The sequence below is a fragment of the Glossina fuscipes genome, unplaced genomic scaffold (assembly GCF_014805625.2).
Source record: "Glossina fuscipes isolate IAEA_lab_2018 unplaced genomic scaffold, Yale_Gfus_2 1, whole genome shotgun sequence".
Taxonomy (NCBI): Eukaryota; Metazoa; Arthropoda; class Insecta; order Diptera; family Glossinidae; genus Glossina; species Glossina fuscipes.
In genome coordinates, this window is record NW_023998415.1 from 2,857,632 (window position 1) to 2,872,196 (window position 14,565).

Below are 14,565 nucleotides of genomic sequence, written 5' to 3' on the forward strand. Positions count from 1 at the left end.
ATATATATATATATAATTATTAATGCCTTAAATATTTGATGTAAGTATATAAGTAATGCTAAAGTTGATTGTTTTAGGTTTTTCTCTTTGTTTTTTGTTTTTTTATTTTTTATGTTTTATTTTTTTTTTTTCTTTTAATGCTTCAGACAGGTAATAAATGAAATCACACTTGAAGGATATGAATATTTATATCCTTTTTTGCTTTTGTGTCTCTAGTAATATTCCCAAAAACAAATGAAAATTTATTTATTTATTTTTTATTCTCGAGTTCTTTGGTTTTTCTTCTATCCTTCCTAAGCAAAACGTTTAATATTTCTTTTTGTAAAGGGAAAAATTCGCGGAACGCTTTTGATTTTGTTGTCGGCTTTTTTTTCTTTTTGCTTTTTATCTATCTGTATGTAGATTAGAGATGAGTTTTTGTTGCTGTTTTTCGATTGCTTTGATTTGATTTACGTACGGTATATATGTTCGGCGCTTTTTCTTTTTACATTTTTCGAGAAGGAAAAAAAAAAATAGGGCGCGTCAGTAAAAAGAGTTATTTTGGTTTTTGTGCGTTTTTTTAAAAAGTGGTGGCGGTGGTGGGTCTTTGTTATCTCTCAAATAATGAGTATGAGTGTGTGTCTATAGGTTACACTATTTCTTCTTTTTTTTTTTTTTTTTTTTTTTTTATATATTATTTATATATATATATGTAAATGTTGTCTATAGTTAAGTTTTAGTATCAAAAGGAAAAGAAAACTTTGGTGCAAAGATATATATATATATATATATATATATATATATTTATTTATTTATTTATTTATATATATATATACATATGTATATATGTATGTATTAGTTTTCTGTTCTTTTAATTAATTAATTAATTAATATAAAGTTAGTTTTGTTTGCTTGTTTTCTTAGTTCAATTTCTTTGTTAAAGATTTCGTTGGTTTTTGCTTAATCAGGACGTTTTGTTTGATTATTCATTTATTTATTAATACTTTGCTCCTCAAGGTTTTTCAAAGAAATTCAAAAAAATAAGAAATTTCCCTTTTCTTGGTTGGTTTTCTCTTTTGTGCGTCGTTTTTTTTTTTTTTTTACTGTTTAATTTAATAACAAGAGAAGATTTTGTTTTTTAAATTTTTTTATAGAAAAAATCTATGATTAAATTTTTAATTTTTATTTATTTTTTTCTTTTATAAAGCGATTTGCTTGTTACTCCTTAAAAATGCTTGCTTTGCGCCGCGCCCAAAATATACGTACAATGAACGAATACTTCAAACGAGGCTCACAGAAAATGCACAAATATTTGCTGGTATGTGTGGTAAGTGTAAGTAAGAAATTTTGCTATTTTTTTTTGTTGCTTTTGTTGTTGTTTTTTTTTTTCTGCTGTCTTCTCTACTTTGGGGGGAGATGATGAGATGCTGTTTGGTGATATCGCAAGCAAGCGCGTTACCGAACAACAGACGAACACACTCGGAAATATTGAAAGGAACTAAACTCGCAAATCCTGTAGTCAATCATGTAGAGTTTAGTTTAAAGTCTGGTTGGAAAATTTCTAACGTTAGCGTCGGCGTTAACTATGCCGGCATACTTTAGGCGCTTGAGCGTGAGAGTCAACAAAACACAAACGTTCATACACATACGCACTTGCATACATCCTATTAAATTTGGGTGTGCTTATGCTAGCATGTACGCGCGTGTGTGCGTGCGTGCGTGTATGCACACACGCAACACACATACGTACACACACACACACAAACATAGGCATAATGCGCAAATGATGAAGCAGCCGTCTATGAAAAACGAAAAGTTTCACCTTTTGGAAGGCTCAATATTTTTTTGAGTACCTTCAATACACGCATGTAGTTCTATTTTGAATTCTTTATGGTTTCTCTCACTTTTAGGATTAATAAACGCTTCAAATTCACATTCGCTCACTACGTTCCGAGCAAATTATATATTTAATGAAAACGTTATCAGGGGTTGGAAAAATGATATTGAAACCTTCGCATATAAACATATGCACACTAACACACACACACACACACACACACAGAAACACATATACCGCACTAAAGTAGAGAGAAAATTGTACCATATAAAGCAGCACCTATCTCTCCAGGCAGGAGAAAGAGAGAGAGCGAAAGCGAGACAGAGTCGTACACGTTTATAAGTCATTGAGAGCGTGTACGTATAGATTTCAACTTTCCAAAATTGTTATGCTTTGATTGTATTGTCACCATCGTCACAGCTTTATGTTTCGCGGGCAATATAATGAGGGGGATGAAAATTGGTTTTTTCAATTTTGCTATTGTGCATAGTGTGTGTTTGAAAATAAAAAAAAAATTTCTCTTATGCTTCATAAAATCTTAACAATAGATTAGTTCACAATATATTGACAATGTAATGGGATAAAAATCTGTTTAGACAAAGAACATAAGTATGGAGTTGAATATTATTTCAAAAATGCCTTCGATAAGTTCAAGTCTAATCTTAAATACCACCTATAACGGTCTTCATATTGGGTAAATAATTGCAAGTATCATGTTGCGAGCAGGCTGTACCCCACGATGACCGAAGAGATCTACCGTCGTATCCATTTGGGGTTGGACTAAGTCGTAGTGATGGAGCAAACCGTAAAAAAAGAGATGTAAATAGATCGGTTCCGTTGAGAAGCGTTCATGGATTATGCATGTTATGTAGCTCTCATACCGAATCTCTGATACTTTGCATGTCCGTCAATTTTGATCTCGAATTCAAAATTATAATTCATCAGCTACTTGCGGGCGGACTATGTTCATTTTCATATCCTATCTTAGAAATTTTACTGATATTTATTAGTTAGGTTCATTCAAGTATTTAGGGATGTTCAAAGTGCTGAACAACAAAGTCAATACAACCTTCTAATCCTTTGTAAATTAGTTACAGTTATAGAGTGAGTGACCGTTCCTTTTTAGTCTTGTCAAACAAATTTCCAACTTCGGAAACATCGCAATGACCTAGAACTTTACTCTGAAAAGAATTAAGAGTGGATGATGTTCAAACAGACTTTTCAAATTAAAGGCGATTTCTCTCGGCCGCTGCGCAGCATTATATTTGAATAGGCATTTTACATATACTTTCCAAAATGGTTAAGAGAACCGTTCATACAGCAAATTGTAGTAAATGGAAAATTGTCTATTTATATAGAAACGTTCCTTCGGACAAACCTGATGGCCATTTCCCGTATGCATGTACACAATCATTGGTTATGTAATTAGATAGTTATCAGTCTGGGCAGATTTCATATTTGAACAAACTTTAGTCGGTTGGCTTCAATAATTGTGTGGCATTAACATTAAAAAACTTTACTCGTTTATTAAAAATACTGATAAAGAAATTTGATAATTTTTATACCCTTCGCCGAACGTTGAGGACTATATTCATTTAATCGAAACGTTTGTGACGCCCATAAGGAAGCGCCAGAGATCCAACAAACTATATATATTTTTGATCCCCATCAAATTCTGAATCGATTTAAGTCTTTCCGTCTATCCGTCTGTGCAATGTGTGCTGTAAACATTCTCCTGGTCGCAAAAATGAAGCTATCGACTCCAAGTTTGGCAGTAAGTTCTTGCACGCAAGTTGGTATTGAAAATGGACCAAAATGGTCGAAGGACACGACCATAGTACCGCCTAAACTGAGAACACCTTTGCTTTTTTAAAATAATGGTTTTTCTGCTCATTGCTCCCACATTTTGACCATATATTCTACTGGCGTGAAAATGTAATTCTTTTCCTTTTTTTTTTTTTAAGGTAACAGCGACGGATGTAAAAGATTCGGTCATGACCGAATATAATTTTCTCGCTTGTTTTTGTTTTTAACACATTTGAATATTTTATTAAAAAATTCTGCTGCGGATTATTTTAATTGAGTTCAGACACGTGAAGTGAAATTTCGCACTCGATATGGACAGTCACTTGAGTAGATAAGTGTGGACGAAAACACACTGCTAACAAATAATATACTTTTTAAAGTAGTAAGACAAGTAAGTTTTCTCCGGTTCCTATCCGATTTTCAGTCACAACCTTATAATACGAACTTTTTTCCAATCAGGGAAATATCACTCCCCTACTACGTTAGAGTCTCTAAAGAGTTTCTATTGCTGATAAAAATATGACAAGCATAACTAAATAAGTTAAGAGTTATTTCAAAAGGTTTACTTCATTGGCGTTCAAGTGTTGCGCGTCATATGAAAAACTCACTACATAAAGATACGTTTACAAGCTAAATAAATTCTCCTCAAGTCTAGAATTTTCATTAGAGCACTTCCCGCATTCATTTAAGATGTTGTTGAAAAACAAAAAAGTGCAGATTACCTTGCGGCTTAAGGAGCAGTAATAATTGCCGGTAAGGAGTAGTAATAATTGAGTATAAAATATTAGATGCAACTCGCGGAATCGCATGGAACTTAATGGTCTTTTTGCTCGTCAATTGACAATCTCTTTAAGTGTAGAGTATTTTTTTGTTTTTTTTTAGTTTTGGGCAGGGATCAGACGTTCCCACCCGCTTTGCTCTTTTTTGACTTATACTGTTAGGGTACAAGCAGTGTTACGTCGCCACTTAATTATCAGCTACGAAGGACGTGTTACTGAGCGACTCTGTTAAAGCTTCTTTTCATTCACTTTATGTATAGCAATCAAACACTAAGACCTTATTTTCAAATTTTGTATTAAAATGTCGGAGAAAATCGATTAAATATTTCATTTGATCGTCTGAACTCGTGACGGTGCTATCTAAAACCACAATTTCGACGTATTTTTGTTTGCAGCACCACTATCGTCAAATTGAAGGAAGAGCTTTGTGCATACAATATCTACGTCCTCTATTCTCATGATCAAGGTTGCATGTTTGGGTTTAGAGGATGTTACGATTGCTCCCCGGTGAAAACTGGCTTGATACGCTTCGCGTTTAATGAAAAAATCTGTAAAGAAATTGTTTTATGCCATTACGTGCGCATGTAATAAGTCATGTCACTCAGTTCCGATCTTTGCTTATTACTGATCTTACACTTAAAATTTTGCTTAAAAGACTTAAGGAGGGAGAAAGTAGTCTGAAAATCTTTCCTGACGAGCACTTGCACACAAATATATAATTTATTAAGTAAGGTTTGTCTCGATCAAAAATTTGTCACCAAATGTTTGAAATTCTCAGGCAAATGTAGTTTTAGATAATAAATAACTAAATAATAAATAAATAAATAATAAAAAAAAAAAAGAAAAGATGACTCAGAAGAATTTGTCATCCTGTTACATTTCCGTGATTTTTTCTATGTGAACATTGTCAAGAGGAGAAAATCCTTTCACAACATGTTAACTTCCTAATAGAGAATTTCGATTGTTTTCATAAATTAATTAAAAAATTCCTGGAAAACAGGGACCGAAAAAAAAATCAAAAAAATTATACACATATGCCAGCAGCAAATAACATTTAGTTAAACATCAAATAGAAAAACCAATAAATACTCAACTCTTGAAATATCGTTTTTTTTTTATTTTCAAAAAATGTGTGATGTGAAAAAAACAAAAAAATTTTCATCAGGGATATGGAACTTCAAGTGGAAATTATGTGTGATTTAAACGCACTTCCGCGCAGCACGAAAAACATTAACATTTTTATATAAACGTATACAGTACAAGATACGCACAGTGAAGGGCAATATAGTTGCACAAGTACAATTTTAAATTCATCAATATAAAAAAACATAAAAAACAATTATGTGAATAAAAGGGAAACCATGAAAAAGTGAACGAGCCAAACTCAAGTACATCAAGTGCATCAATTATCACAAATATTTCTTTGCAACTCGCGAAAGCAAAACGAACGGTGTTTGATCATTAAATTTCCCGTTGATTTTGAGATTCACATCGATTTGACAAAGTCTGATAACGTCCGAAATTCCAATAAAGCGTTCTTGAATTAATTGAAATAATTATAACATATAAGATGAAGTTAATCATTTTGTTTCTAGTTCCATCTTTCTGGTCTTGAATGAAATTTTTTTTTACTTGGCTTGAACGAGTTTTGCCTTAACAGATTTTTTGCTACGTGTACCATTTTCAGTACACGCTATCTCTATACCCAGCTTATTGTCATACGTTACACCAATTGTTGTACAAGGGCATGTTAAGTTTGTGCGGATCTCCGACAACACCCGGAACGACTTGACACCTTTCATTATACCGATGCATAGCCAATATCTGAGTCAATGTAAGCTTATATAAATAACTTTGTAAAGCAAAGTAGCGTAAGCTATTTACTTTTTTAAAATTAAAACATCAGAATTGAAAAATTAGTTGTTATTACACCTCTTTTTGAACCATGGAATTCTGTAGCTCGTGCACCGAAAAGGGTACGCATACTACGTAAATGGAATTTATTCATGTTTGATAGGTCTGGTGGGTCACAAGGTAAATAATTTTTATACAGGAATATTGATAAACGTATAAGAACACACCATGATCCATGGTACTTTTACGCGCTTTACTGTATATTAAAACAATCGTAGTAGTAGTCGTGTTAGTCGGCAAAAGGAAACGATTGAATAAACAACGATTTGTTGCGGTTTATAAATGCGATGTAAAACATAAAAGGTGTTGAGCAATGTATCCTTGTTAAGTATGACAATATATATAAACGCTGACGTGGTAAAAACTGTGGCGATATACAAACTGAAACGAAAGGCGGAAAATTTAAGCCTAACCTAGAGGAACGTTAGCTCGAAAAATTTCACTTCAACATATACGCATAGGCATGTAAACCTTATGTACTCAATAAAACTATTCACAATAGACCTTAATGTGTATTATCGATGTGAAATTTCTTAACTGTTGGTTTATTAAGCTTGCACTGTATGCGTTAGCTGGCATAGCAAACTAGCGAACTTGGCCAATGGTCGGTGGTTGTTTGCATTGCGACATTAATGGCATATTTTCCAGTCGTCTACAAATGCACGTGCGTCCTGAGCACAATAATTGCAGGAATTCAATATAAAAGTTAGTACGCACCCACCCATACATATACACATATGCTCTCTTTTTCTCTTTTAAATGAGATATTCTCTGTCCGTTATTCCGTGCAAGCAGCAGTAGGCTGTTTAGGCAGCTTGAATTCCAGTTAATTGGATAAGATACAAGAGTATTCCAATAGAAACAAGTATGTGTGTATGTAGGAGATTTCAATTACAAAAGTTATTATATTTGTGCGTTTCTTTATACTTTGGTAACGCTAATAAGGATTGACAGTCTTTTAATTTATTTTTAATAATTAGTTTATATGATGAAAATAGAAAAGAAAATAGCAAACACAATAGGTCGGAACGCTATCAGTCATTCGACTGACTCACACGCACACAGAATATATTCCGTTTTTGTTTCCCCCGTGTGAGTACATGTGGTCAAATGTTTGCACTCATAATGAATTCTGCGTGCTATAAATTTTTATGGTACAGTCTCCATCGCAGCTTTCTCGTCATAACCACCATCCACCATCGCACCATCATCGTCATCATCGGCCTGTTTATCCAACGCAACACTACTGGCATATTTAACTCCATCAATCATTTCACCACCCTCATTATTCTTAAAAATAACGGATTTAACAATCCACCCTCCCCTTCTTAAGTACTTTCGCTCCGTCCCTTACGTTCTGAAGACTTATTTTCAAATAGTTTCACTTCGCTTATAAAATCCAATACAAGAAAATTCTAACGTTTCTTTTGAGTCGTGTGCTTAAATGATATGTTGCGGGATGTCTGCCAAGATTGTTTAAATCGCTAGAAAGAGTTCGAACGTAATGGATAAAGCAAAAATTTTATCCTCCGATGAGAAATGTTGGTAGACAACAAACTCTGTCCAAGTTCAAATTCACATTGAAATTAACGGCATCCACTTACGCGTTCGTTTCTTTTCAACCGAAGATGATAATTTGGCAGCAAAAGAGAAACGTGATGCACTTGAAATGATTTTTCATAAACGCAGAGGAATCGAGATCGATAGGTGTGTTGTTGTTCTCCATATCCAATTCCTTTAAAAAGTTCCCGCAAACATTTCCACGCATATAGGATGATTTCAACACCAGCTTCTGCACCTTAACCTAACTTTTGTCCTTGAAAATACTTAATAAGGTGATACAGAAAAGCTAACTGAAGTATATTAACGCTATCATTGCGTTTGCAGCAGTACATTATCAGTTCAGTGTGCGAGCACAAATTAAAGACGTTTAGTTTATGCGCACATATTGACTCTTATTGCCAGACTCTTCACAACTCCTATTGATCAACTCTTCCATACCATGACTCAAAATAGACCTGAATACGCTTAACATAGCTGAAAAGACTTTGAAAACAAGTAAGAAACTTATATTTGGTCGTCAACGAGTCTGCTGTGCCCGTCGCCGTTATCTTAAAAAGACAACAAAAAGGAAAGTATGATATGGAGTGAACAAGGCCGACTTATTCTATTTTCAAAATAAAAGTTTTGGTCGCATAGGCGTGTCCTTGAAAAAGTCTAAGTCATTTCCAATATCTTTTGGAAATTTGTGGACGATATCTTCATTTTCGCTAAGGTGAGAGAATGTTCACCACAAATACAGATGGACAAGCGAACAGACGGACATGTTTTGGTTCATTTCAAATTTGAAACTGATCAAGAATATGTGTACTTTATGGACTTTTTGAAACTTATTTCTGTGCCTTATAAAGGTATTGAAGAAAAGAAATTTTAATTTTGATACACTGTAATATTGGACACGCTTGGCCACCTTTTTTCATGTTTGTATAGGTACTATAGCATCGCCAATGTATGTTCAAATGCTAAGAGTAATGAGCAAAAAACCATTATTTTATTTCTTTTAAAAAACCGAGCTCTTCTCAGTTTAGGTGGCTCTGTGGCCGTGCAAGAACTTTCGGCCAAACTTGAAGTCGATAGCTTTATTTCGATTCAGAATTTAATGCTGATCATGCATCTGTACGCTTTGTGCCCTTCCTGGGGGTTGCAAAAATTCTGACCAAATGAATATATCCCTCATCGAGAAAGCGAGAGACAGACTTATGGCCTAAAAGCCAGGCAGAGTCTACCTAGTTAATTGCTAACCGAACTTTGAAGGCAGTCACAATGGACCGGAGGTCCCCTCCTCAAGACAACAATTTCTATGGGGCTTTCCTTTACTAAAATGACTTCTTTATTAATCATGCGTTTTTACAGTACCTTCCCCCTTCTATGTTAATTCGTCTTCGAACTTTGTGTTCCTAGTTAGTGATGCAGAAACGATGCCCACATCGATTGCGACCCCTACATCATATAATCTTTCGCATGTAAATGATGATTGGTGTCCAAAAATTCGACGGAAGCTGTCGATTGATTTTTCTAATTTTTTTTTTTTTTTTCAGCAAACTTTTCTAATTTACTGCAAGAAAAAACCTGACAACAATTAGAGTTTCTTTGCGGTCATTCAGCTAGGAAACAGTAGTAACTGATTTGAACATTTTTTCTTCTTGGCTGTCCGGGAGATTTTGAAAATATTTTGCAAAATTTCTTCGAAGTATTTCGATAATCCAAGCATTTTGCATAATCTAAAAACAAGTAAGAAAATAAGTTCCGATATTTACGCAACATCCTTAATCCTAAGGATATATAATAACCCTTCCATTAGTTGCAAGTGTACCTCAAGTGGGAGAGCGTAAGTGTTCCCACATATGTGAAAAGGCTAAAGTTGTAATTTTGTGATTAATTTCCATCATAATGTATGGTCTCTTCTTCTTAGAACGTTGGGAAAACCAGTTTAAAAATGTTCTTCAATAACAATTTTTGTTCTATTTATTGGTTCGTCGATTTAAATGAAGGGAAACATGGACAAAAATTTGAAAATTTCTTCCGAATAAGAGAATACGAGGATACTTGGTATAAGCACGAGGGTAGCTCGAAAAGGCACTTGTGGAATATGTTAACACACACAAGGACAACAATAAACTAAAAATGGGTTAATGTATAAGCAGGACGACCGAATCTATTATACTTTTTCCGAAAACACTATCTACGAATGAGTTCATATTAAAAACTTTTCGTCTTTATTTGCTCGCAGAAGCGATCACGGAAGATGATAATCACTATGTCCCACTGGACTGAGCTGTGGCTAAAAAAAAAACTTACAAAGCGCTTTTGAAGCCTACATGAAACGCATGTAGGCAATGCTAAATCTTACATTAGCTATTCGGAAATCTCCATCTAATTCTGCTCCGACTATTTCATTCGAAAAAATTAAGCTAAAGTTTTATCAATTTTTCAAATTCCATGAGTTTAAAGTGCTTTCTCGCATTACTCCTTCCCTTTTTTTTTTATTTATTTATTAACTTTTTTTTTGGTCTATATTTCCATCCATCGAATGCGATTTGAATGCGATTCCGATTTGATTAACTATAAAGATTATTTCTCCCGATTCTTCTGAGAAACCAACCAAGGACATTAAGCATTTGAGAAAGAAGTTCGTTGCAGTAGAGGAAGGCTCCAATAATCAATATCTAATTCGATACCTTTAGAAAAGGCAAGAATGAATTGAAACATTTGTCTTTAGGGCTTGGGTTGATATAAACGAAGAAGAATAACAAGAAAAAGACAAAGAATCGGAAAACGGGTGTGTCTTAAGAGATTTTGAAATTCGCTTCAAAAAGCAAGCGAAGAAGTTCGGAGTGCAAAATTTACAAAACATATATCGTCATGCCATTAGCAGGACGGACTAATTCGAGATGGTCCGAAAAACAACAACTTGCATTGGCTGTAGTTAGTTTTTAACAACGTTTAGAAAGTGGAAATTTAATTAAAAACTTAATGATGATTTTGAGAACTTAACCATATCGAATTAAATTAAATCAAATCAATCAATCGATGAGTTTCCGGACAACAAAGCAAGAGCGGAGTGTGTATGTATGCAAAAAATAAATAGATTGCAAAAATCTGAGGACAGACAAAAATGCTATGAAAGCAAATCAAGGAGAAAAGGAGTAAATCGTGCATAGAAGACGAAGGCAAAAACTAAAAAAATCATAGTGTGTATGTTAAGCATGTGCATGTTGTACGGGCAATTGAGCTTAAGAAAGATGGCAATAATCCAAGCAATTGCTTAACACAATTCTCCGATGATTGCTTATCGATGCTGTTATGCGATAGCAGCGAACACGAATTATTTTTATTCCTAAGCGTAAACATAATATTGAAGCCATTGCTGAATTGTGAGTGGTTTGACGCATAAAGCCATAAAATATATATGTGCTCGTTCGGGCATCTATCTGTCCGACGCTGTATTCTCTAAAGGAAAACTAGCGTTTATTCAGATTACATTAAAGAAAATAATGCTACAAAAAAATGATGACATCATAGCAACAAAACATCCCTAAAATAATTATTTTGTATAGCTTTGAGAATTTATTGTCTTTTTTTTTGTTTTGTTTTGTTTGGTTTTTCGTTGTTGTTGTCGCTGTTTTTGTTTAACTTATTCTTAAATGAGGGTAAGTATTACCATCAGATTGAAGCATAAATGTGACGGATAATGGTGGCAGTGGCAGTGACGGCGGCAGTGGTGGCGGTGATGGTGGTGGTGGTGGTGACGTTGACAACAATATACGAGATGCACTTAAACACTTACAAAGTCATTCGTTCAGTAATACGAAGTCTTATGGCAACAACTACTATGTAACCACCCCAACCAACGGTATTATAACAATATCAACGTTTTAAGAGTGTTAGAACAAACCAGCATCTTGCGCTTACAACACGTCATTAATGTTGTGAATGCATTGTTTCACTTTATAAAGTGACAAAATTAAGCATCTCGAGGCTTTGCTTTGCTTTTTCTTTTTTGTTTTTTTTTTTTTTTTTTTTCTCCACATTTTTCTCAAGCCCCTATTCAATTGTTTCTCAACAGCTTATGTATTTGTGCATTTGTATTGAAAATAACATGGAAAACATATTTTAAAGCAATTAACAACAACATTAATTGAGAATCCACAAAATGTTATTACTTCACACAGCTCTGATTCTGAAATTAATGGTGAATGAAAAAATGAAAAGAAAGAAAAGTAACACGAACCGTAGAAATCAGAGCGTACAGTGAACAAAGAAGAGACAGCTTACAACAAAAAGTGAAGCTTATACCGAATCATTGTGGCACCAACACACCACCCCACATCGCCAATCGTCTACGTACAAAATACACTTATCTTATACGCTTACATGAAAAATCCATTCGGACCTACAGGTGAACACTTATCCATCATGTCAACGAGAGGGATGCGAATGGGAAAACAAAAAGAGACTATCGTTAAAACTTAAAATTGAATCCTGTATGGATAGATGGAGAGATAGATACTAACAGGTATCACAGACTTGAAGGGAGATGAATATAAAATTTTGGGTATTTTAACATAAATTCTTGTTTCTGACTTGACCCATACTTTTAAACATCGGATAAAATTTCCGATAACCATCCGGACTTGCGCGAAAAGAATATTTTCTAGCATTGAACCGACAAACTTGCAATTTTCCATAAGTTTAAGAATACCATTCGAGGATGAAGCAAAAGAGGGGCGGCAATGGCCGCAGCTAGGGAGGTGCATGCAGGATGGGTAACTTATTTAAGCTGAGACCACACATTAATCGTATCGTTGACGCACTGACAATTGACTTGATAGTCACGCTTCTTAAACAAACTTTGCCCAAGTTGGAACTTGGAATGAAAAAAGTTTCTGCAAAAAAAACGGCTGAAGTAACACTGATCGATAACTTTGGCCTTTCTATTTTTAGCTTCTCAGAGCTTGGAAACGACGAGTTTAGGTACCATTTTCGTGTGTCCAGAGATTGAGTTGAACCGTTTTTAAGCTTTTGCTTTTTTTTTTTTGGTATTTGTAAAGCCTTCTTTTGTGCATTCGTCCTGCTTACTACTTTTTATGTCTGCTATCGTTGAGCGAAGCAATAACAATCACTACGTTGGCACCGTTCAGACATCTGACCTATCACTCACGCAATGGCTGTTCGCCATCCGTCTACACTAGTGGGTGTAAGCCCAATTGTGCCTTATCTCCTTATCTCTACTCGGCTATGCAAAGGGGACGGAGTTATGAATTCAGTTTACATATTATCAGTTGACGAAAAGCGGAATACATCGCTCTATCCATCCGCTCGACAATATCATTCTGTTTCAGTTAAGAAAGCCAAAAGTGGATTCGAAGAAATTTCTCACGCGATTCGCTTACTACAGTGACGATTAAGAAATCGAAAATTTTGCTGTAATTTTGCCACAGTCCAGTCTGTTGTAAGTGGTAAAAAACTCTACACAAAAATCAAAACGAAGCGTCCAAAACTGATCAACTAGCTTTCCTTACACACAACTGCCACAAATTCGAGGGTATACAAATGTCGTTTTAAACCAAACAACGACTCTCTTACTTTAATAAGTGTTGGTTAGCTTAGAATTTCCTATTAATTAAGTATACATCTTAACGTTATTTGAAGACTTCAATTCTAATTTAATTTAGGTTTTGCAAGCCTATAAGGGAAATTTAATATATTTTTCTCAGGATAGTTTCATAAAAACGCAAAAGAAGTTTTTGAAAGTGAGACATGTATACACATGGTATATGTAATTTGGTCAATAATTCCCGGAATTGACACATATATGTCGTCTGTAATAAGAAATCGATATCGTTGATAGAAAATCCAAAATTTCACCTTATTTCGATCACTTGATTACAAGTTCAAGTGGAACGGATTAAACGGATTGCATTTTTTGATCAAATCTAGCATTGCTTTCGAAAGTTTTATATTGCAACTCTGCTTCTCGAAAATGACAATTTGTAGATGATTGTAGAGTAGACACACAATGTCCGCCAAAAGCCGTTACAACGGATATGAAAAAGAATTCTCAAAATTATCTTTGATTATCGAAAGTGTCGCTGCAAGAGATAGCTGACACCCTAAGGACACAAAGAAGCAGCAGCAGTGAGTTCCGTATTTTGGGCCTGAGAAATGTTTCTCCTAAAAAAGGTACCGCGCGTCTACGTGCAAGATCGATGGCTACAATGACGAAATTTAAAATCGCATTGTTGTCTCTCGCCCATTGTTTGATTGAGATTAGACACTACCAACGTGTCAAGATTCTTCCAACGGGAAGTTTGAATCAAACCATGAGATCAGTGCTGAAACTCGACCGTATTTTATCGGTCTTGATAAATCATTCTATAGAAGAGACAAAGAAGGCAAAGAAGGTTTAACGAATTGCTCACTTCATTCCTATTCATCTTAACGGAGAAATCGAATTGTGCCAAGAAAACAAGAGGAAAAAATATTTTTTCATACCTAGTCTTGGGACTTATTGATCCATGTATTACATGTGCATTCAGTTAAATTTTGTTGCTCATTAAGTGTTTATATTATTAAATTTATTGTTTATACGTTCGGCTGACTTGATTTTTTTTTCTGCTGAATATTTGTTTTGAAAGAAAATATTTTCGTTTAGAGTAAGATGAGATATTTAAGAAAAATGCATTTTAT

The 14,565-nt window shown here is 34.4% G+C and overlaps 1 protein-coding gene across 3 annotated transcripts in view; it reads right to left on the reverse strand.

Annotated features, from left to right (window-relative positions):
- Positions 1-14,565, reverse strand: part of LOC119631417 (arginine kinase) — a 74,183-nt gene that overhangs the window by 7,184 nt on the left and 52,434 nt on the right. The window lies entirely within an intron of this gene.